Source organism: Narcine bancroftii, unplaced genomic scaffold (genome assembly GCF_036971445.1).
Source record: "Narcine bancroftii isolate sNarBan1 unplaced genomic scaffold, sNarBan1.hap1 Scaffold_114, whole genome shotgun sequence".
In the NCBI taxonomy this organism is placed as follows: domain Eukaryota; kingdom Metazoa; phylum Chordata; class Chondrichthyes; order Torpediniformes; family Narcinidae; genus Narcine; species Narcine bancroftii.
Genome location: NW_027211849.1, coordinates 368,529 through 394,464, shown reverse-complemented (window position 1 = coordinate 394,464; position 25,936 = coordinate 368,529).

Sequence of the window (25,936 nt, the reverse complement as noted above, 5' to 3'; positions counted from 1 at the left end):
AATTAATGATGAATGCTATAGCCCTTGTCTCAGTGTCACAAGATGGAAACGAGATGGCTTCTGGCCAGCGTGTGAAACGTTCTACGACTGTTAGAATGTATCTCATGTTTTGAGATTTTGGCAATGGTCCGAGCAGATCCTCATGCACATGTTCCAACCACGTGTGTACCACTGGGAAAGGTTGAAGAAGTGCCTTAGTGTGCCGTTGAATTTTGGCAGTCTGGCATGAGGTACATGTGCAGACCAATTGCGCGACGCCTCGTGTACTGGTTTTCTGCCAGGGGATTAGCAACAAATTCTCTTCTACGCCATGCTTTAGCAGCATCCAATGCACCTACTATGTACCAGAATTTCATGTCCTCTGCCATTATGACACAAGACAAAACTAAGTTTCATCCTTGGTTGATGGGTCTGGAAAGGAGGCAAGTGAAGTCCTAACATCGATTGGGAAACACAGTCAGTGAGAGGTCAGCATGGCTTAGAGTTTAGACAACGTGTTCAGGACTGCTTTTTGCAGCAGTATGTGGAGATGCCCACGAGATGGGGGGCAGTGTTTGATCTGTGGTTAGGGAATGAAATGGGGCAGGTGGCGGAGGTGAGCATTGGGAAGAACTTCAGATCCAGTGATCATGGGTTAATTAGATTTAGCTTAATTATGGAAAGGGATAGGTCATGTCTGAACTCAAAGGTCTTCGAGTGGGGGAAGGCCAGATTTGAAGAAATGAGAAGAGATTTGCAAAGAGTTGTGTGGGCTGATCTTTTAGCTGGAAATGATGAACAGGAAAATTGGAGGGTATTTAAAGGTGAGATTTTGAGAGTACAGGATCATTTTGTTCCAGATCGGCTGAAATGTAAGATTATAAGTTCAAGGGAGCTGTGGATTTCTAGAAAAATTATGAATGATTCGGGATAAGAGGGAGGCCCATGCTCAATATAAGAAACAAAAGATTGATGAGATTTATGATCCTTACTTATATTGAAGAAAGAACCTCAAGAGGGAAATTAGAAAGGGAAAAAGAAGGTATGAAGTATCCATAGCTAATAAGGTGAAAGTGAGTCCTTCGGGCTTTTACAGATACGAGAACAGTACAAAGAGGGTTAAGGATAGAGTCCGTCCACTGGAAAATGGGAACGGTGGACTATGTGTAAGTGAGAAGCTGTATGAGATGGGGGAGATATTGAACAATTTTTTTTCTTTTCTGTATTCACGAGCAAAAGGGACACTGGACTATGTGAGATAAATGAGGTGAATGGCTTAGTTATGGAAAGGATAGGGATTAGTAAAGAGAGGGATTTGGAGCTTCTAGGGTCAATAGAGTTGGATGTCTCCTGGTCCTGATGGGATTTTCCCCAGGACATTAAGGGAGGTCAGGGAGCAAATAGCCGGGCTCTGACAGTGATGTTTCAAACATCACTGGAGAAGGGTGTGGTGTCGCGGGATTGGAGGGTTGCAAATGTTGTTCCACTGTTTAAAAAAAGCAGAAGGTGCAGGCCAAGTATTTATCGGCCAGTAAGTTTTACTTTGGTGGTGGCAAAAGTTATGGAGGGTATTCTCAGAGATAGTATGTACAAATATCTAGATAGGCAGGGAATGATCAGGGGCATCCAGAATGGGTTTATGAAGAGAAAATCATTTTAATGAATCTTGTTGAATGTTTTGAAGAGGTGACAAGGCAAGTGGCTGAAGGTAGGGTGGCTGACGATATCTATTTGAATTTTAGTAAGGCTTTTGATAAGGTTCCGCATGTAAAGTTAGTTAGGAAGGTTCAGTGACTAGGGATTAATAGATAATGAGATGGGTTCAGAGGTGGCTGTAAAACAGACAGCAGAGAGTCATGGTGGACAACTGTCTGTGAGGATAGAAGCCTGTGACGAGCGGTGTGACTCAGGGATTGGTGCTGGGTCCCCTGATGTTTATCATTTATTTTCATGATTTGGATGAGGGGGTGGTTAACTGGGTAATCAAATATGCAGACGATACAAAATTAGGGGGACTGGTGGAATGTGAGGAAGGTTTTCTTGGATTACAGGATTTGGTTTGTTTGGAAAAGTGGACTGAAAGATGGCAGATGGAATTTAATGTTGACAAGTATGAGGTGCTGCATTCCGGAAAAAATAATGTTAATATGACATATGAAGTTCAGGGATGGGCATCGAGGAAGGCAGAGGAACAGAGGGATCTTGAGTTATGGTACAGATTTCCTTGAAAGTGGTTTCCCATGTAGACACGGTAGTTAAGAAGGCATGTGACATGCTGGCCTTCATAAATCATAGCATAGACTAGAGTATAGCTGTTTAAGGCATTGGTGAGGCCATGTGCAGAGAAAATTTACAAAAATGTTGCCTGACTTACAACATCTAGGGTACAGAGGAAGATGAAGGAGACAGCGACTTTATTCATTGGAACGTGGACAATTGAAGGGGGTTATGATAGAGGTATTTAAAATTATGAAGGTAATAGATAGGCAAGACATGAGTAGACTCTTTCCACAGAGGGCAGGGGAGGCTGGAACAAGAGGGCATGAGTTAAGGGTAAGGGGGTAAAACTTCAGGAGAAATGTTAGAGGATGTTTCTTCACTCAGAGTGTGGTGGCAGAATGGAATGATCTTCCAGAAGAGATAGTTGCGGCAGGGTCCTTTCTGTCATTGAAGAGAATGTTGGATGTGTACATGGATATGAGGGGGTTGGAGGATATGGGCAGAGTGTGGGAAGGGGCTGGGGAATGGTTAGGGAGTGGAGTGGTTCATGTGAAATGGCATGCACTTGGCTGTTATGGCTTGTTTCTGTGCTGTAAATTGTCATATGGTTATATGTGCCGGACTCCACGAGACAAGGTGGGACATAATGAAGTGTTTGCTACCGGCAAGTTTAAAAAAAGTCCCGTGAGTATCCCACACTTTCCGGCAGGAGTCTCCACAGATCAACGTGCCATTCCTCGGCACGCTGCACCAAGCACAGTCCATTAAATGGGTGAGTACACAGCTGTCTGTCTTATGTTTTCGTGCGCCCACTAAACAACTCTTATTCTGACTTGTCTCACTGACGAGCATCCAGTCCAGAGACCTCCATCCCCCTCGTATCCCTGAACTTGTCCAAATTCTTCAATGCTAACATTGAGCTCATATTTCCTCATGCAGCTGGCAGCTTGTTCCACTCTCCCACCACCTTGTGTGGAGAAGTTCCCCCTCATGTTTCAACTAAACTTTTCCCCTTTCATCCTTGGCCCACGTATTAAGGACTTTTCCAAGAGGCGGAGTCTGAAGAAAACAACCTCTATCCTCAAGGACCCTCACCACCCAGGCCAAGCTTTCTTCACCCTGCTATCACCAGGGAAACAGGTCCAGGAGCCTGAAGACGAACACCCAATGGTACAAACACAGCTTCTCTCCCTCTGCCATCAGATTTCTGAATGGACAAGGAACCACAGTCACTCTCTCACTTACTCTTCATTTTGCACAAATAGATTTCTTTTTTAAAAATGTAATTTATAGCAATATTTGCACCTATATTGTTGCCACAAAATGACAAATATTGTGACATGTTCATCATAATAAATTTTTAATTCTGAACACTGCGCGTACATCAGAAAACAATCATAGCTCAAAAAACAATTTTAAAAGATGAATTAACTATTTCCATGCTCCCTTCCCTTTTATGTCTATTTTTCTAAATTCACTCCATAATCAAGACATCTCCACTTAACCCAACCCACATTTCTTCTACTATTTAAAGCACTCAGTAATACACCAAGGCAGTAAAATAAAAATTCAATGCTGGAAATACTCGGCAAGCCATCTACTGGAAAAATAATCGGCTTTAAAACCTTCAGGTTGATAACCTTTCACTGGGATTCAAGAAGATGATCAGACAAACCTGATTCTCTTTTTGAGAAAAAGAAGAGGAGAGATAACAAACTGAATAAGTGGGATGAAAAGCCCAACAGCAGAATTGGCTGATGGATGAGTGAAGTCGACTCGTTGATCAACACATCTGTCTGGATGGAGGGATAAAGGATAAACAAGACAAACATGATGCCATCACTGTGAGGTTCAATACGACAGCTGCAGAGAATCTGAAATGAAGGAATGGTGAAAATACTTGTTTTTGGATCAATGTGACAAAATTTGACCTGACAAAAGAAAACAAAATTCCTTTGCTCTGCCAGAACTCTCTAGATCAAGGGACACAATAAAATAATCCAAAAGCCAACGATATGAAATTGAACAGCAAGTTATAGAAATTGGTAGCAAGAGATAAAACACAGTTACATAATTCCATGAAAGTGGTGTCACAGGACGACAGGGTTCTAAAGACAGCTTTTGTCATCTTGGCCTTCATTAATTAACATATTGAAAATAAGAGTTGGGAAGTTATGATGAGGTTGGATAAGATGATGGTGAGGCCCACTTAGGAGTATTGTGTGCAGTTCTGGTCACCTAGCTACAGGAAGGGTATTAGTAAGATTGATAGAGTGCAGAGAAGATTTACTTGGACGCTGCCAGGTCTTCAGGAGTTGAGCTACAGGGAAAGGTTGAACAGGTTGGGACTTTATTCCTTGGAGTGTCGAAAAATGAGTAAGAGATTGCTTAAAGTGGAATATGAATGGGAAAAAAGGCTGAGAAAGACTGCAGTCAACCCAATTGTGAAGGAAAGATTTTGCTTGAGATAAATTGTCATTGGCCCATTTCCTCTGGAGTTATGAAACCACGCACAGAACAAGTCAATGACGTACAATTAAAACAGTGGTTTTCAAACTTTGTTTCCCCAATCACATAGCTCTTTAAGTAATTCCTTACTAACAGAGCACTTCTGGCAAAGGGATTAAGTGGAATTTGATCCAGGGGGTGGGGGTGTGGAGGAGGAGTTTGAAAATCACTGCTCTAGATGAAAAGATTTCTCCATCTCCGTTTTAAGCAGAAATCCTTTTATTATGAGGTTGTACCCACTGGTCCTAAACTCTCCCAGTACTGGCAAAATCCTCTCTATCCAGCCCTTTCACTATTCATCAGATTTCAATGAGGTCCTGCCTCATCCTTATAAACTCGGGCGAGTCCAGGCCCAGAACCATCAAATGCTCCTCAAACATTATTCCTCTCATCCCCAGGATCATTCTTGTAAAACAAGTCTGGGCCATCACATCCTCTCTTAGAAATGGGGCCTAACATTGCTCACAACACTTACTAGATCAGGACAACCAGAAGGTGGTCACGGGAGGGAAGACAGCTGCAGGTCTGCCTAGAGTCCATGGATTGGATGGTGTTCAAGGAGTTAGCTGAGGGGGGGTCTCGTGGCAAGATGGCGTAGGAAAAAGAAGTTCGAAGACACCTCTCCCTGACTGAACTGTTCAATACTCGAACTGTAATGTCTCGTTTGACTTTATCAATGTTTTGAACAATAATTTTCTACTGTAGAATTCTGGAAATGAAGAAAGAAAAAAAACAGTGTTGGGCACGATCAGTTGCCCCAATTATCACAGAGACAAAGACTGAGGGGAACGATAGGCTTTATTACACACAAGACTGCAGGCCCGGGTCCAAGTGAGGGAAGTGAAGGCCTGGATCACAGGGGAGGAGTCGAGGGAGGAATCCAGGAGAGGATGTCATCAGGAGGGGGGTTGCCAGCCCGTGCCTGTACTGGTCAGTACATACAATACCATTTCATTACAAGCAACTTAGAAAAAACCTAGGTTGTCAACCTGTGAAAAGTGCAGAAGAAGCAAGGCCGACCTTCCAGAAGGAACCTCAGGACACGTTAGACATGGATCCGAAGCCTCAACGTGCAAGTCGGGAGCAACTGGAAGAAATGTTTGCATCCTCTGCACATCCGGAGATGAAAGATGGCGCCAAGATTTTTGGCCGGGCCAGGAGGAGCGCTAGTAAGGAATTCGACACGAGCCGGGCTTGACTAAGGAGAGTGGGGGGTGAATGCCCGAATGTGAGCTCTAGATACCGGGAAGGGGACTGCCTGTATGCAGCGGAGCATCTGGAGATGTTCTCACTTGCAGGAAATTCTGGATCCGATCTACAGTCCGGCTGCCAGGTATGATGTGGAAGAGAAGAGGTGGAGGAGGACAACTCAGAGGTTCAAGAAGAAGAAGAGCAAGATTTACTACTTGCTGCAGTTGGACTCACTGAAGGAAGGCCTGAGGCTTGAAGAACATCTCCTTCTCCAATGAAAGCTGTTGTTTAACCAGATACCTTCCCCAGACTTCAAGGCCCCTCTACAGTACTGATCCAACAAAATGAAAATGTCTTCTGTGAACTAAGGTTTTGAAACTTTAAATGATCAATTTGCTGGTATGAAGGAAAAAAAATGGCTGGTATGTGTGAAGAAATTACATCTATTGAAGTTGATATTAATAAGAGTTTAACAGCAGTGGACACTGGACAAGATCAATTTAAGAGGATAGAAGAAGTTTTTAATGACTGTAAGGACCGTGTGGACCATTATGCAGAGAGAATGGATCATATTGAGGATTTATTTACAGGCTGGGATGTCCAGAAGAGAGATTTGTTACAAAACATTGATTCGTTGGAAAATCAAAGTTCTCGTAATAATATTAAGATAGTTGGTATGCTGGAAGATATTGAAGATTCAGATCCTGTAAAATTATTTTTGGAAATGGATTCCAGAGATGTTGGGAGTCGAGTTTTTTTTAGATCGGGTTCAGAGGGCGTTAAGGAGAAAATCTTTTCCGGGTCAAATGCAAAGAGCGGTTCTTTTAAGATGTTTGCGATATCAGGATAGAGAAATGATTTTGCGGCTTGCGGTTCAGAAAGCTCGCCTTGATCAAAGGCCTACGATGGTTCAAGGAAATAGGGTTTTATTTTATGCTGATTTAAGTCAGGAGATTATTAAGTGATGGAAAGAGTTTAATCTGGTCAAAGCAGTGCTGTGGAAGAAAGGGTATAAGTTTACTTTCGGTATCCGACGATATTTAAGGTGATTTATGGGCCAGATCAGTCTCAATGTTTTGAGAGTCCTTATGGTGCATTAACTTTTGTGAATTCCTTACCTGATTTGAAGGAATCGATGGGGAAAATGCCTGAGGTTAAGATTGGGAAGGGAACGGGGAAAAGAATTGGAATCAGAATCGGTAAGTGATGTTGAAGATGAAGCTCAAGCTCAATGTGGGTGTTATCACTGGGATGACTGATGGGTTTTAATGTTCGGTTGGGGGGTGGTGGTTGACTCTACTACTTCTAAAGTCATCTGCCACTTGTGGAATTAACTGCACCTGGTTCACAGAGGGGGGTCCGACTCTTGAACTCTTATGTTTTTATAGTGTTTTCTTATTGTTTCAAAGGTGGTGGGGTGTTGGGATTTTTTTATATATATAGTTGTAATTGCTGTGTGAAGTGTCAATCTCAGGAGGAAATTAAGTTACAGCTCATTTAAATTTTGTGATCTTTAATGTTAAACGACTTAATAATCCGATTGAAAGGAAGGAAATATTAAAGAAAATGAAGGTTGATCTTGCTTTTTTGCAACAAACTCATATGGCTGAGAAAGAACATGAAATTGAAAAGAGATTGGGTCGGACATGTTTTTCATCTCCATTTAATTCGAAAGCTCGAGGTGAGTTGCTACTTTGGTTCATAAGAAGATACCGTTTCAGTTGGAATCATTCTCTGCCAAATCATTTTCTCGAAGACAATCAAGATAACTGACCTGTTCATGGAGCACTGTGCCTGGACTCAGATTCACAAACTCATCTGGCAAGGTCAGCATACAGCCATAGACAAGCTCTACCACTAAACATCCAAGATCTGCCCTAACAGCAGTAGGCACGCAAAGGAGAACCATGGCCAAACGTTCGCTACATGGAGATGCATCACCACCTGCTTTCGATTGTCAATGACAACCCTCAAAGAAGCTGTTCACCTGAAATGCTCAGCGATAATTCAGGTCGTGCCAAGAGGATCAGTGAGAGCTCAAACCGATACCGACTCGAACTGAGACCCTCGATCTGTTGTAATAGTGCCCAGAACACCAAAAGATGGAATCCACAAAAGCACAGGCATTTGTCTCTGCAGAGATGCCAATGTTAGGAATTTCATCCTGCCACCTGGTAGTCCAGTCCTCACACGTGAGCAGATTTGTACATTGCCGAGATGGCGGAAGTGGACATTGCAAGCGACAAGGTGCATGTGCTGGAAATGGGAATCCAAAACAACAAAATCCCCCAGCTTGAATTTTATGTGCCTGGAGACTTTAGGGTGTTGACCCAGCAAGCGAGTCCTTGCCGATAGTCCAACATTCTGTTTAACATAAAGCCAGGTAAAATGTTCCCTTACCAGTTTGATTGATGCTCTTCTACCAGGAAGAGATAGATTGTGAAGAGATAGATTGTGAAGAGAAAATCTCCTGCCTCATAGCCACCACACAAACGGCGGAGTCCTTCCTGTTGGGGCAAAAACATCACAGACCAACTTTTCACCCGATTCATCCAGCATCACATCTTGAAGATGGAGACCAGAGTTGATGTGGTTTCACCGGATGAAATCGGGATCAGTGTGCCATGCATGAGCCATGGCACTGAAATCGATGGCAGTACTTGTATGTAATGTCATGCCTGGATAGGGCACCAGCCACAGCTTTCACTTTTCCTCAGATGTGCTGTGTGTCTGATGAAAATTGTAGGATGAAGTCCAAGTGCTGAATCTCTCTGGGCAAGTAGAGATGTGTGCTTCTACTTGCAGTATGCAGAAGAGGCTGGTGGTCTGTACAAATGGTCAAAGAATGACCTTCCAATAAAAAGCTGAAATATCGAATTGGAAATTGGGATTCATGAGAGAATTACAAAGAAATTTATTTCAAAATTGTATCTTCTATATCAAGAGGAATCTCCAAACCCAGAATTGAATAAATCAAAAGAAAGATGGGAATTGGATTTGGGAACTGAAATTGACTCTTTTTGCTTGTCTGACATTTGTTGGGACAGTAATTAATGTTTTTGATAGATTAGTTAATTACAAATTTATTCATCAATTATATTTAATGCAACATCAATTAATTTATTCCTAATTTTTCAAATTCATGTTTTAGATGTGGCACAGAAATTGGTACATTTATACATTGTCTCTGGAGATGTCTGAAGGTGACATCATTTTGGAAAGATGTGGCCAAATTTTTGGAACAAATTATAAAAATGTTTATCATTAACACCTGAGCTTTTACTTTTGGGAAATGTATATGATTTGGAAGCCGAATTCAAGTTCTTAAAAAAACAACATTAATTATTTTTATAAGTTGCATTGGAAATGCCCTGGAGATGTATAGCAATTCCATGGAAATCTGAATTCCATCTTAAAATTGATTGTGGGGAAATGTAAAATTGTATTCCCTTAGCAAAGGTGACTTATAATATGAGAACTGGGTATGATACATAATTCAAAATATGGAAACCATATTTAGATATGGGTTTGGATATCTAATGTATTCAATTCTCCACCCCACCACCACTTTTCACTAATCTTAATGGTTGAACCTTATCACGTTGGTTTAATTCTAATATTTTATTAATATTCTGCCTTTTGTTTTGGGAGGGAATAGTTATCACAGGGGCTTTGCGCCTAGATCTGTATTTTTTTTCTTTTATACTTTTTCTCACTTTTATTCACAGTACAACATTTATTTTTTTATTCTATTTTGATAATTGTAAGTATCATTTGGATACGATTCAATTATATTGAACTGTTTACAAAATTATAAATATATTTTTTTTAACTGAAATGTTTCACTGCGAGATAGATAGCTAAGAGTTCTTGTCCAAATGTACTATACTTTGCCTGAGCTGGTGACCGCTTGGCTGAAAAAAAAATGCCAGAGGTTCCAATTGCCCACAGACTCGTTGTTCGAACACTGCTCCCCACACCATTGACAGATACATCTGTGGTAAGAGAGCAAGGCCTTGGGCATTTGATGTACAAGCTTAGTAGCATTTGTAAGAACTGTGTTCACATCATGGAAAGCTAACACAGCATCGTCTCCCAAAGTTAATGTCTTTTTGAAGCAGACATCATATCCTTTGAGTCGTTCAGCAAGAGGTAATAGAGATGCTGCGGTATTCACCAGGGAACAACAATAAAAATTCCTCGTACCTAAAAACCATCACAACTGGCCAAACGTTACTAACGGGGGGTGGAAATTATCAAATTGCATGCACTTTCCATTCATCAGGCAAAATACCATGTTGCATAACTCTAGGTCCCAAATATACAAGATTAGCAGCTCCAGAAACACTTTCCAAGGATTGATCACAATGCCACATTCCTCAAGCCTCGAAAACAATGAGATAAGGTGGCTCTTGTGCTCCTTTTCATCCACACTTACAACCAGAATCTCCTGGATGAACTTAAGTACTAAAAAATCCAAGGCCAGTGTGTTCGTAGTCCATGAACCGCTGGAATGTCTGAGCTACATTCCATAGACCGAATGGTATTCTCAGAAACTCAAGCATGCCGAACGGGAGCATCACTGCTATCTTTGTGACATCCAAAGACTCAAATGGAATCTAATAGTAAGCATGTACTAGATCTATTTTGACAAATGCATATTTGCCGTGGAGGTTGGCTGAGAAGTCTTGTAAATTTGAAATATTGTATCAGTCAGGCACAGTGGAATTGTTCAGGTAGCGCTGCTGCAGCGGACGCTACAAATCGATAACTTCTTATTGCTGCAACCAAACAGGCCTGCAAGATACACCAACCTAAATAGAAAACATGACCAGAAATCCCAGAGATCATAAATTCAAAAGGATTGGTGAAATTTTGACTCTGTATTGTTAACACCAAAGACCCTATATTTTTCAAGTCATTCGGACAAGTAACTGAGAAACATTACATTTTAGACACATGGTACGTCAGGATCAGAAGGATTGGAGCATTATTGTTCAAGTGACACAACTTTAAAAAATAACATCTAACTTGATGAAGAATGTGATTCTACAACAGGAAAAACGGATGGAATCAGACACATTCTATGAGCATTGGGAAGCAAAGAAAAATAGATTGGTTTTTCATCCTTTCCTTAGCGACCCAATGACCCCGACAGGTCCTCCCCGACCTGCGACCGTAGTGGAGTCCAAATGATCATCAGATTCCACAATGGTCGCAAGTCGGGATTTTTACCGCGTGCGAGGAGCCCTGAAGTCTTAGAGCCTATTTTTAAAATCAAATGATTTGACAAACGAGAACAGACACAGGACACGAAAGACCCAAAATGTGCGGATTGACTCAACGCTTCGGGGTCCATCGGCTGGGGGCAGCCATCTTAATTTCTGTGCGCATGCGCTTGCGCAAACGGTTCGCTTAGTTGCCTTGTCGGCACATCCAAATCAGCCGCACATGCGCGAAGTCACCACGCATGCGCCAACCAGACTTGCTACGCTCCTGCCCCCGCCCCCTCCCTCTGCAAGTGACCTCGCGGACTCCGGCCTCGCCCTGTCGGCGCCATCAGGCCTCGCACCGACGCCTTGGCTCTACTCAAACACCTCGCCGGTACCGGCCACTCCCAGGTGGGGCCCAGCGGGCTGCTGGTCGCCCGTTTTCCCTGGACCGCGCGGCTGAGGATGATCCCGGCGCCGTCGCCAACTTCTTCTCTTTAGCGCCCGCGGCGAGGCGATGGATCCCGAGCAGACGACGACGACGCCAACGTCCCGCCTCCCCACTGCACGAGCCAATCAGCCCACGAACCTGCCCATCAATCCAACCCGACTTCAGCGTCCAATCAGATAGCAGCCCCACCGAATCAACACATTGGCTGGCGCAACTGAAGCAACCAATCAGTGAGCGAGCGAACACACAGGTGCACCCAATCAGTTTCGCAAGACAGAAGACAGGCAGTCGAAGGAGCAGGAGCCCCTTCAGCCCATCCATTTACAACTACCCCAACAACAATCAAAACCTTAGATTTCATAAGATCACTTTGTCCTGGCTCCAGGATTCCTCTGATCTGAAGAAATACAAGGGAGACTATTTATTCTCAATCTTTCCTTCAAATTTATTACCACTTCCAATTTAATATCTGTAACTTTTTTCAAAGTATCTGCATCTCAGTTCGATGCATCAGATCCCTCTACGAATGTGTATGACAGTAAACTCATCACATGTCCATGGATCCCAATTTCAAATGAACCTTCAACAGGGTAGAGAATTCTAAGGATATTACATTTTCATTGAAGACATTTCTTAAAGTCCAAGCAGCTGATCAGTTATTGGGAAATTGTGACACGTGGTGTTCAGCTCCTTTGCATTATCCTCTCTCGATCCGTGCTGCTGTGTCCCCTCATAATGTTGTAAGGCCAACTTCCTTTTTTCCAATGAGAAAGAGATCCATGTTCAAACTTTCCTTCTATCACCCGGTTAAAACATCCCAGAAACAAATCTGATAATATTTGTGCACTTCTCATTCTTCAGATAAGGAAACTGGACACATGACTCCCGATGTAAGATGAGCAAGACCATTCGATGTGAAATTGGAGTCTGCGCGCTACTGTGAAGGGTGGAAAGAATGACACACACTCAAGAAATCAAAGTTAAAGACTCCTTTATTACACTGGCAGCTCTACTTCTATTCTCTCCCTGCTGGTGTCGACTGGAATTATGTCATATCAGCGCCGGCCTCCAATTAGTCAGTATTCCTGTCCTTGTTGATTACTGTTGTGCGGGTTGTCCCCTGGGTCGAAAGTTGTTGGTCCCTGTTGACTCTGCGTGGTCATCAGGTTCGTCAGTCATCTTGTGCACAGGGGGGATCCCAGTTAGCATGATCCCCCACCTCCCCAGAACCAGTGATTGGAGCGCTGTTCGCTGCTTTCGGTCGCCTATATCTGCGTCATGGGGGCTGAGTGGAGACCAATTTGCTGGCTTGAGGTGGTCGATGGTTAAAGTCTCTTGCTTCGCAAAATATCCAGCACACTTACCGTGAAGTGTGGAATGAACGATACACACCCAAGAAGTCGAAGTCGAAGACTGGTTTGTTGAACTGGCAGCTCTGCTTATATACTCTCCCACTGCTGAGGACAGGTCTTTTGAGACGGCAGAGCCAGCCTCGGATTGGTGGGTGTTCCCACCAATGCTCATTGCTTCCCGCCGTGCAGGATGTCACCTGGGACGAAGGTTGTTGGTTCTCGTGGGATCTGCTCAGTCACTGCGTTCGTCAGCCATCTTGTGTACTGGTTTGCATCCCGGTTAGTGAGCCGCAACAACCATATATTGTGGAAGAATATGGAGCCCATATTTACAAAGGGTGGGTGTGAATATTTAAATGAAACTCTGACATTCCCTTTCTCCTTAAGGCCTCAGTTTATGAAAAGGAACATTAAAGTAATTGGCGCTCCTGTTTGGGGGGTCCCTTGTCCTCATTTTTCTTCTTTTTTCTTTTGGCACGGGGATAGAGGGGGGATGGGGTGGTTTATGGGGGGTGGATTTCTTTATTCTTTCTTTTAACATGTATTTATATTTGATTTGTATTATTATTAATTGTGTGAATTCTTTGTGGATTTATAAATAATTTTTTTAAATGATCAGAGGTCATTCCACTTGACCTAAAGAGGCCTAGAGCAACACTGGGGACACCCTCCTGCCCCCCCACCACCCCAAATATCAATATGATCCACTATGATCATTGACAAAATCATCGAGGACCCCTTCACCCGGCCAACAGCATCATCCAGCTATTCCTGTTGGGAAAGAGATCCAGGAATTTTAGAGCCGGTACCACCAGGCCCAGGAACAGTTGCTTCCTCCAAACAGGGAGAACGTGGAACGATTGATGAGCTGCTCATACAAATACTCCTCCACTCTGCTATTTATTCAACAATAGTGAGTTATTTTTCTGGACATGCTCCACATGTATCATTTGTCTGTTGGTGTGAGGGCTTGGTTGTGTGTTTACATGTGTTTACCCCAAGAACGCTGTTTCATCAGGTCGTTCTTGTGCTATCCAAGGGTAATAAATTTGACCTTGTACTTTGGAGTGGGTGCAGAAGAGATTTCCTGCATCAGAGAAAGTATCTCAAGAAGTAAAGTTGACTGAGTAGGGCTTTTCTCATCACACTACCACCACCCACCCCCCTCCACCACTCAGCAAAATTGACTTTATTCACAAATTATTTCCAAAGAGGAAGACCGTTCCGTCTTTTCTCCTCCTCCTGTTGTATCCAGATATTCCCTTCACTGCACATTGCTGCATACGTCTCTATTTACCTTCATTGCCACCACTTTGATACCGTGTGGTTAGTGCCCCCCTCTGCTGTTAGAGGAGTTCCCCTTGGTCTCAGCCTCTCAATGCCCGGTAATGAGAGGGTTATGATCCATCCCCATAGTGCCTTCGTTTTGGCTGTGCCAAGCCTCCAGCCATCCCTCAGCATGTACTCCTGCAGCCTGGAATGTGCCAGTCGGCAGCGTTCCATCCCCAACATCTCCGCTTACTGAAAGACCGACAGGACAGGTTTAACATAGAACACGAGAGCACAGTACAAGCACTTCGGCCATCGATGTTGTGCCAACCGATATATTCCAACCAAAATAAAAATAACTAACCTCTTCCTCCCTCATAACCCTCCATTCTTCTTTCATCCATGTGACTCAGAGACTCTTAAATGCCCCGAAGGTTTCAGCCTTCACCACCACCCCAGTTCTTGGGCTCGTCCTATGTCCCTGACCTGGTAGGCATACACTGTATCCCCTCCCCTTGTCACCCTCCTGGTGCCCCCACCCCAAGCCAGAGGTGAAGGTGGTTTCTCAGCCAGGGAGCAGATCCGGGAGATGAACCTCAACTGCATCGAATTCAGGTTCCCGCAGATCAAAGCAGGTCCGTGGGCCAAGGTGAGTGATCCGATGGTGAACTGGAGATCCAGGGGTGGTCTCCGTCCTCTGGGTCCATCCCCAATACTGTCCCCTGTCACCCACCAGGCCCATCTCCAAAGCCCCCATCTCCCACCAGGCCCATCCCCAAACCCCTCCCCCTGCTGAGATCGTCCTCAAAACCCTGTTCACCACCGGTCCTGTCAATAAAGTCCCTATCCCCCACCGGTCACGTCCCCAAAGCCTCTGTCCACCACTGGGCCTGTCCCCAATGCTCCGTCCATTGCTTGGACTGTCCCCAGTGCTCCTGTCTCCCACCAGGACCTTAAACAAGCCACTGTCCCCCAACATACCCAGCCCATCCCCGCACCCCCACCCCAATTAGCCTGCAACCAAAGGCCCATACCCCATCAGGTCTGTCCTCCCACCAGACCGGTTCCCTCACTGGGACCCTCTCCAATCGATCACCCATCACAACTACCCCACCCCAGTTCTTGAACCTCCCCCTTCCCCACCGACAGGCCTTGGAATCTGACCTGCTCCTGGGACACCCAGACAGTGGAGATGTGGGGAGGGCAGTGGTCCATCTCCTTCCTGGTGGCAGCATTCCATACCTTCACCAAATTGGGGAATCCCCTGACCCTTGGCACTGGGTCAATTGACCCATCTGAGCCAGGCCTCTCTCTCCCCCCACCGTGGAGAATCTGGCCCAGTTCAGTTGTCTGCTACAGTACACACTGCTCTTCACCTCTTGCCTCAGGACTCCTGCTCCCACTTGTCCTTCAATGAGCTGTGTGACCACAGCCAGGAGCTGCCCCCTCCTCATTACCCTTGGCCCTGTCGGTGAGTGGGTGGGACATGACGAGGGGGTTGTAGGTCATGGAATTGGGGTAAGAAAGTTTGGGTGAAACCTGGGAAAGAGAGCGGTGATCAGCCGGCTGTGATCATCCGGTAAAGATTGTGTCAGGCATTGAAGACAGAGTCAATGCAGTCCCCTGCCGGGTCCATCCCCCACTGGGTCCATCTCCAAAACTCTCCTCCACCAGGTCGATCCTCAATATTATCCCTCGCCGCGACCATCCCCAATGACGTCTGCACTGGGTCCAACCCCAATACCTTCCCTCGCCGGATCTGTCCCAAATACTGATCCCTGCCGGGTCCATCCCCAATCCTGTCCCCGCTGGGTCCATCCAAAATCCCGTCACCCGACAAGTCCGTCCCCAATCCATTCCCCCGCTGCATCCATCCCTAATCTCTTCCACCACTGGGTCAAACCCCAATACCGTCCACCGCCAGATCAGTCCCCAATACCATCCCCCATTGTATCCGTTCCCAATCGCATCACCACCGAGTCCATAGAAAATCCAATCTCCCCCCGAGTCCGTCCACAATACCATTCCCAACTTGGTCTGTCACTTAATCTTTTGTCCAACAGGTCCTCCCACAAACGCCTCTGACCCCCGCCAGGTCCATTCCCAAAGCCATTGTCCCTCACTGGCTGGTCCCCAAAGCCCCTGCCTCCCCACAAGACTTGTTGTGAAGCCCCAGCCCTCCCCTGGGGCCTGTCCCAAAGGCCCATTCCCCATCATGTCTGTCCTTCCACTGCACCAATACTCTCACTTGGCCCACCTCAAATCGATCACGCATCAGAACTGCCTCACCCCAGTTCCTGCACCTCCCCCTTCCCCCACCGACAGGCCTTGGAACCTGTGGTGCTCCTGGGACCCCAAGATGGTAGAGATGTGGAGAGGGCAGTGGTCCAATCTCCTTGCCGGTGGCAGCATCCCAGACCTTCAGTGAGCTGTGGAGTTCCCTGACCCTTTGCACCGGGACATCTGTCCCATCTGAGCCAGTCCTCTCTCTCTCCCCACACCCTGGAGACTGTGCCCCTGTACAGGTGGCTGCTACAGTACACACTGCTCTTCACCTCTTGCCTTAGTACTCCTGCTCTCACTTGTCCTTCAACAAGCTATGTGACTACAGCCTGGACCTGCCCCCACCTCGTTACACTTGGTCCTGTGGGTAAGTGGGTGGAACATGACAAGGGAGTTGTAGGTGGTGGAATTGGGGTGAGAAAGTTTGGGTGAGAGCCAGGAAAGAGAGTGATGATCATCCGGCCAGTGAGAGGCATTGGGGACAGAGTCACTGGGGAGGGGTCAGAGCCTCAGGGAAACAAGGGCCCTGGAATTGGAAGCAATCACAGCTCATGGAAAGTCAGAGGAAGAACCCTGGGAATCATTGAGAGTGGCGAGGTTAGTGTCGCGGTTAGAACAATGCTGTTAAGGGGCCAGCGAGCCAAGTTCAAATTTGACACTGTCTCTGGGGAGTTGTACGTTCTTCCTGTGTCTGCGTGCATTTCCACCAGTTGCTCCTGGTCCTTCCACCATTTAAAACGTACCGGGGGTTGTAGGTCATTGGTGTAATTGAGTGGTTGAGGCTCAGAGGCTGAAAGGGCCTGTTCCCGGGCTGCATGTGTCAATCTAAAATCTCCATCTAAAATGATAGTCCATCCTGTCATGAATTTTTTAAAGATTCAATTCAAAAGACTGGTCCAGATAGACAACTCCGAAACAGTCCTTTCAGCCAGTCTTTTCTGATGGCCAAGCTGCTTCCAAACAGTCCATATCCCTCTCAACCTTTTCATTCCACGGACCCATTCAACTCGCATTGCATTGTCAATCTCACGGCCTGTGGGAAGAAGTTATTTCCCTGTCTGGCAGCCTGATTTTGTTCCTCCATATCTCCTTCCTGATGGTACAGGGTCAAAGATGCTGTGTGCTGGTTGTCTGCGGGTCTATTTACAGGCCCCATCACTGGACAATCAGAGGACCCTTGTCTCAAAGTCCCATCCATGTGGCCCCTCACTCATCAATCCCTCATTGGAACACAACTACCCCCTCCTTACCTACCTCTACCAGCCCTTAGTATCCTCATGACAGTTCCAGGCAACTGTGATGTTGACCCTTGATGAGTTGCGCCAGCTCTAATTTGGACCCTGGCCTCACCTAAAATATTGGAATAACCAGCGCCTTCTACCCTCGAGAGCCCGAGGGAATCCGCACCCTCAGCAGTGTCCTGCTGGTCCACCATCGAATGCCCTCCATCCCCCTTCCACGGGTTCCCTGCTGTTATCATGCTCCTGTATGGACCCCACCCTGGCAAAACTACCCATATTTTCACTGATCCCTCTGTACCTCAACATTCCGTCCAGGGGTCAGGGTTGTATTGTGGGACTTGTGGAGAACAAAGCACCAATATCAGGAGACAGGGAGCAGTGTAGAGACCCCCAGCTCTGTGAGATGGGGAACATTGCAGAGACTCCCAACTCCAGGAGACAGGGACTAGCACAGAGACCCCCAGTTCTGGGAGAATGGCTGAGTTGTACACAAGTCTGGAAGTGGCTGGGCCCAGAAGTATACAATGCTATTTTCCAGGGTAAACTGGAACAAACGCGAGGCAATGCACTTTGGTAAATCAGTCCGCTATCCTCTTCACAGTCAGATCTGACTACCTGAAGGTGTCGGGAAACTGGCTTGGAGGGGCCGAGGCATGCAACAAGAATTGGTCAGAGCCGATTGTAAAGGTCCACCAGAAACTGGGTCTGTGGGAATGACATTCCCTCTCAGTACTGGGGAAGAACCTGGTCATCAGGTGCAAGGTGCTCTCGGTACTGCTGTGTGTGATGCAGGCGTGGCCCATCCCACACACCTCTGCCCTGGCTATTACCAGAGCAGTTTCCCTCTTCATGTGGGGATCCAAAATGGATGGAGTGGGAAGGAGGTCCATGTACGTCACCAGACTATGGTGTTACGAGCCCAAAGGACCCCAAAACCCAGCAGCAATAGACATTCACCAAGACAAGTAGTTATATAAAGATGTTGTTTTTAATTATCTTTGAACATGAAAACAGAATCAAACTTTAACTTATCTCTATTAACTTAACTAACCTTAATCCCCTTCTAATTTAAGCACATGTGTATGATGTGTGTGTAAATTTAAGAAAAATTATTTGGTTCACTGTTCAATCTCACTTCTCATTCTTCCAAGTTCATTGGTTGGAGGCAATTCTGTTTTTTGAATAGGTGACAAGAAAACTGGATGAAGGTAGGACGGTTGACGAGATCTATTTAAATTTTAGTAAATCTTTTGATAACGTACTGCATGTAAGGTTAGTTAGGATGGTTAATCACTAGGGATTAATAGATAGTGAGATGAGTTCAGAGTTGGCTGGGAGATAGACAGCAGAGAGTCATGGTGGACAACTATATGTCAGGATGGAAGCCTGTGACTAGCGGTGTGCCTCAGGGATCAGTGTTGGGTCCCCTGTTGTTTATCATTTATATTCATAATTTGGATGATGGTGTGGTTAACTGGTAAAGCAAATATGCAGACGATACAAAAATAGGGCGAATGGTGGATGGTGAGGAAGATTTTCTTGGATTACAGGATTTGGTTTGTTTTAAAAAGTGGACTGAAAGATGGTAGATGGAATTTAATGTTGACAAGTTTGAGGTGCTGCATTCCGGAAAAAATAACCAAAATAGGACCTATGCAGCTAAGGGGAGGGCGTCGAGGAATGCAGAGGAACAGGGATCTTGGAGTTATGGTACAGAGTTCACTGAAGGTGGATTCCCAGGTAGACAGGGTGGTTAAGAAGACATATGGTCTGCTGGCCTTCATAAATCATAGTGTAGAGTGCAGGAGCTGGGAGTTGATGCTGCAGCTGTTAAAGGCATTGGTAAGGCCAGGTTTGGAGTACTGTAAGCTCACACCAAGACACAAGAGCAACTTGTCCGTGAACCACTCTTTGCAGACGATGCCGCTTTAGTTGCCCATTCAGAGCCAGCTCTTCAGCACTTGACGTCCTGTTTTGCGGAAACTGCCAAAATGTTTGGCCTGAAAGTCAGCCTGAAGAAAACTGATGTCCTCCATCAGCCAGCTCCCCACCATGACTACCAGCACCCCCCCACATCTCCATCGGCTACACAAAACTCAAAACGGTCAACCAGTTTACCTATCTCGGCTGCACCATTTCATCGGATGCAAGGATAGACAACGAGATAGACAACAGACTCGCCAAGGCAAATAGCGTCTTTGGAAGACTACACAAAAGAGTCTGGAAAAACAACCAACTGAAAAACCTCACAAAGATTAGCGTATACAGAGCCGTTGTCATACCCACACTCTTGTTCGGCTCCGAATCATGGGTCCTCTACCGGCATCACCTACGGCTCCTAGAACGCTTCCATCATCGTTGTCTCTGCTCCATCCTCAACATAATTGGAGCAACTTCATCTCCAACATCGAAGTACTCGAGATGGCAGAGGCCGACAGCATCGAATCCAAGCTGCTGAAGATCCAACTGTGCTGGGTAGGTCACGTCTCCAGAAAGGAGGACCATCGCCTCCCCAATATCGTGTTATATGGCGAGCTCTCCACTGGCCACCGAGACAGAGGTGCACCAAAGAAGAGGTACAGGGACTGCCTAAAGAAATCTCTTGGTGCCTGCCACATTGACCACCGCCAGTGGGCTGATATCGCTTCAAATCGTGGATCTTGGCACCAAGATCGGCGGGCAGCAACCTCCTTTGAAGAAGACCACAGAGCACACCTCACTGACAAAAGACAAAGGAGGAAAAACCCAACACCCAACCCCAACCAACCAATTTTCCCTCGCAACCGCTGCAACCATGTCTGCCTGTCCTGCATCGGACTTGTCAGCACAAACGAGCCTGCAGCTGACGTGGACATTACCCCTTCATAAATCTTCCTCCGCGAAGCCAAGCCAAAGAAAGAGTGCAGGAGCTGGGAGGTGATGCTGCAGCTGTTAAAGGCATTGGTGAGGCCAGGTTTGGAGTACTGTGCTCAGTTCCAGTCTCCGAACTATAGGAAGGATATAGATAAGGTGGAGAGTGTGCAGAGAAGATTTCCATGAATGTTGCCTGGTTTACAGCATCTGGATTACAGGGAGAGATTAAGGAGACTGGGACTTTATTCATTGGAATGTCGATGACTGAGAGGGGACTTGATGGAGGTATTTAAAATTGTGAAAGGAATAGATAGACTAGATATAAACAGACTCATTCCCCTGAGGATAGGGAAAGTTGGAACAAGAGGCCATGAGTTAAGGGTAAGAGGGCAAAACGTTAGGAGAAATATTAGAGGATGCTTCTTCACTCAGAGAATGGTGGCAGAATGGAATGTTCTTCCGAATGAGATAGTTGCAGCAGGGTCCCTTCTGTCATTTACGAGAAGGTTGGATGTGTACATGGAGGTGAGGGGGTTGGTGGGATATTGGCGGAGAGTGGGAGGATTGAGCTAGTGGAGTTGTTCTCGTGAACCGGTGCGAACTCGAAAGGCTGACATGGCCTGTTTCTGCTCTGTAAATGGTTATGTGGTTACATGGTGACACAGTTTTGCATTTCAATGTCCCATCCCTCGTTACAAAACTCTCTGCTCTCCACGTTAGTGTTACACATTGCTTCACTGCTGCTATTGCTAGACTCAGAAAGTTTGTTTGATATTTATCCAACTTCAGTTTTGTATCTGCTTCATAAAGTTGACCAAGCACAAATATTCTTGCGTCTTTTTAATTTTTTATCTTCATAATTTGTCCTAAAAATATACTGAAATCCTTCCAAAATTCTTCCACTTTTACACAGATCCAAACCGAATGGAAAAAAAAATCCCGATCTCCTGATTACATTGAAAATATTTCTCGGAATAATTGGAGATAAGTCCATTTAATTTATATGGAGTATAGCATAATTGATGTAGACAATTGTACTTTTATGACTGACATAAATCATATTTGTAACACTGTTGACACAATCTTGACCCTATTTCTTTTTGAATTTGTATATTTCAATCTTTTTTCCACCTTTGTTTCGATTTATATAAATCCTTTTCCCCATATTATATTTGATGTCTATAAAATCTCCTTCCCACAAATGTAATATTCTATTCCCTCTGTTCATAGGCAATAACACATTTTTACACACTGGTGCTTTTCTTGAGATCCCTACCTTTTTTCCATAAACCTACATTAATTTCTTGCCACATTCTGATCGGATCTATCTGTCTTTTTTTCTAGTAATTTGACTCTCCATTTACTGATAAAATACTTTGCTTCCCCTCCTCCATTGTTGTCGGGTTCGTGTGGGTCCCAAAGGTTAAGAATCAGACCAAAGCAGAGGTACAAAGCACACTTTTATTTCGGGGATGGAAACATGACAACAGGGTCGATATGTTAGGCAAACCTCTATACACAGAGTACGCAGGGAGTAAATATACACTTCTAATTAGGAGGGAGAAACCGACAGAGCTTGTGGGAAATTACATAAACGTACACATTCAACATTCAGGATCAAGGTGATACTGTGACCTCCCACCCCTTGACCGATATGGACACGGCTCTTCCTAGCTGACATCGAGACTCACCCCAACCCAGTGTGGAAGGTGCTACTTCCTAGCCACGATGAGTTGAAAGAGGCAGAACAAAGGGGGACATGGTTCTTTATAGTTCTGTGGGACCGTGCTGGGAGGGCCAATCACTCGGGGAAGGCTGGGCCCCGTTAACTGCTGTGGCCAATGCTCGAGGCCAAGTGCATGGGCTCGGCAGGGGTCAGTCGAGGTGATTCACCTGGGCCAATTGGGTGAAGGTCAGGGCTGAGTCTGGCCAGGCTGCCTGGACTGCAGCTCCTTGTGGTTTAGGTGGGTCAATTGGGTGAAGGTCAGGGCTGAGTCTAGCCGGGCAGCCTGGACTGCAGCTCCTGGTGATTTAGGTGGGCCAATCGCAAGGGTCACCTTGATGGCTTGGAGTGAGTCTTTGACCTGGATTGACAGGTAGTATGTCCACCGAACAGGAGTACAGCAGCGCCACCAGGTGGTGGACACTGCCTCTCCATGACAATCCTCCCCTTCGGAAGACATACTGATTGCCAATAAAATGCGACAGGTAATAAGAAGGTCTAACGGGGCAATGCAAAGATGCATATAAATTGACGATCACATCATGGAATAACTATACCAATGATAACAAAAATAAGAGCAATCCCCCAGTGAATGATAGTCACCCAAATGCCCCTCGTGGAGCCAAATGGCCCCCAGGGTCCTCATGAGGTGGTGATGCTGGTGGATGTGGTCCCTGGATTTTTGAATTTTGGTCACCGAGTCCCGAATGTGGTCAGCCAGGTGGGTGATGTTAGAGGATTCCTTGGGAATGTAGGTGCATCCCTCCTGGCCAATGACAGCACAGCCGCCAGCAGGTAGTCCAGGGACATCTGATTTGGCATTGCCACTATACGTCTCTCCTTCAGCTCCACAACTGTTCAGGTCAGGGTGTCCTTTGTTTGGTGCAGGGACACTGCCGTGTCGTTGGCCAACATCTTCAGGAGGCTGGCCATCCGGGACATTTCATTGGAGAGCCATGCGGTGCCATATTTGGGGATCATCCAGAACAGTTCACCTGCCTTAAAGGCCCTCTTGTTGCAGTGGTCGCCAAAGGCTGGGTGCTCCCCTAGGTCATCGAGAGAGTGGATGTAGGTCACCTCGAATGTGGGGAAATGGCAGCCCTACCAGGTGGTAGGAAGCTAGAGGTAGGCACTGTGGCCACCTACCCAGTGGGTGCCATTCAAGGTCCAGGGGCCCCCCAGCTTGGTGACATCAGTGGAGGTGGTCAGTGCGGAGCCCGGGTACCCTCTTTTTTTTTTTAAACTTTATTTAAGATTTTATAACATGAATAAAATAGAAAGTGACAGTAAAAGATTAAACATAAGATAATAAAAATTACAATACTACATCAGCAGACTAAATAAACTAAAACCCCCCCAAATTAGTACACAACATTAATGACCTAGCTTAAAGTTAGTCTAACCCCCCCAAAATAAAGAGTGAAAGAGTGAAGAGTTAATAAAATGCACAATAATTATATTTAAAAAAACCCTTACACAAAAAAAGATAAAACATAACAAATAAAGATACTAACATCAAAAAAAAAGAAAAAAATTATCAATACTAAAATATCAAACTTAAAAACATATTTAAATCAAACTTAAATGCATATATTTAACAAACGGAGTCCACTTCAACCTATCAAAAGACATCCTATCCTGAACTGAAAAAGATATCCTTTCCATAGTCAAACAGAACTTCATCTCCAAATACCACCTATCTAAAGTTAATATATTTCTATCTTTCCAAGTAAGAGCTAAACATTTCTTGGCCACAGCTAAAGCTAAATAGATAAAAGAAATCTGATAATCTTGTAGGCCCAAATCAATTAATGATTGCATATTCCCTAATAAAAATATACCAGGATCTAATACAAGACAAATATTATATAACCTATTATAGAATAGCCTTCCAAAACTGTTGCAATCGATCACAAAACCAAACAGTATGCAAAATAGTATTAGCCGTCTGGTCACAACAAAAACAGCAATCCGACTTACTAAGACCAAACTTTTTTAGTTTTTCCAGTGTTAAATATAACTGATGTATAAAATTGTAATTAATCATCGCTAATCTAGCATTAACCAATTTCCTAATACTATTCTGACAAATTTCCATCCAAGCTTCTTCAGCTATTATAAAACCTAAATCTTTTTCCCATTTCAACTTATCCTTAACTCAATCTTTTTTACTATCAATTTCTTGTAAAATAGTGGAAGTGTTCTGACCATCGGTTGAGGATGGAGATCTTGTCGCTGAGGAGGACTTTGCCGTCTGAGCTGCACAGCGGGCTTTGGACTTGGGGTGAGGGGCCGTACACAGCCTTTAGAGCCTCGTAGAAACCCCTGAAGTCGCCAATGTCCGCGCTGAGCTGTGTTCGTTTGGCGAGGCTAGTCCACCACTCATTTTGGATCTCCCGGAGTTTGCGCTGAAGATGGCTGCATGCGCGACGGAAGGCTTGTTTCTTCTCTGGACAGGACGGCTTTGTAAGGTGAGCCTGGTGGGCAGCTCGCTTCTTTGCCAGCAGCTCCTGGATTTCCTGGCTGTTTTCGTCAAACCAGTCCTTGTTTTTCCTGGAGGAGAAGCCCAGTACCTCTTCAGTGGATTGCAGTATGGTAGTCTTCAACTGATCCCAGAGGGTTTCAGGGGACGGGTCCGTGAGGCGGGTTGCAACGTCGAGCTTTGCTTTGAGGTTTGCCTGGAAGTTTCCTCTCGCTTTGTCTGACTGCAGGTTTCCAACATTGAACCTCTTTCTGGGGGCTTTATTGTTCCTGGGCTTTGGCTTGAAGTGAAGGTTGAGCTTGCAGCGAACCAGCCGGTGGTCAGTGTGGCATTCCGCGCTAGGCATGACCCTGGTGTGGAGCACATCTCGTTTGTCACTTTCTCGCACCAGGATGTAGTCCAGGAGGTGCCAGTGTTTGGATCGGGGATGCATCCAGGTGGTCTTAAGGCTGTCCCTCTGCTGAAAAAGGGTGTTTGTAATGACAAGCCGCTGTTCTGCGCAGAGCTCCAACAGGAGGCGACCATTGTCGTTGCACTTGCCGACGCCATGCTTGCCCAGGATTCCTGGCCAGGTTTCTGAGTCTTTGCCGACACGAGCGTTGAAGTCGCCCAGGATGACAACCTTGTCGGCTGTAGGGGTACGTTGGATGAGGTTGCGCAGGTCGGTGTAGAACTTGTTCTTTTCTGCTGGTTCCGCCTGGAGGGTTGGAGCATAGACACTGATGAGGGTGATGTGACGCTTGTTTTGAAGTGGGAGTCGCATGGACATGATTCGGTCCGAGAGGCCTGTCGGAAGGTTTTCGAGTTTGGAGGCAATGAAGCTCTTGACCATGAAGCCTACACCAGATAGGCGTCGTTCATCCGAAGGCTTTCCAGACCAGTAGAGTGTGTAGCCCGCGCCGCGTTCTTGGAGGCTGCCTACATCTGCCAGGCGGACTTCACTGAGAGCGGCTATGTCGATGTCAAGTCTGAGGAGTTCATGTGCAATGAGGGCAGACCGACGTTCAGGTCGGTGGCTGTCAGCCTTGTCTAGCATGGTTCTGATGTTCCAGCATGCTAGCTTGAGTTTGTGAGCATCTTTTGAGGGGGAGGATGTGGAGGGGGAGGACGTGGAGGGGGAGGACGTGGAGGGGGAGGACGTGGAGGGGGAGGACGTGGACCTGTCCTCGGGCCT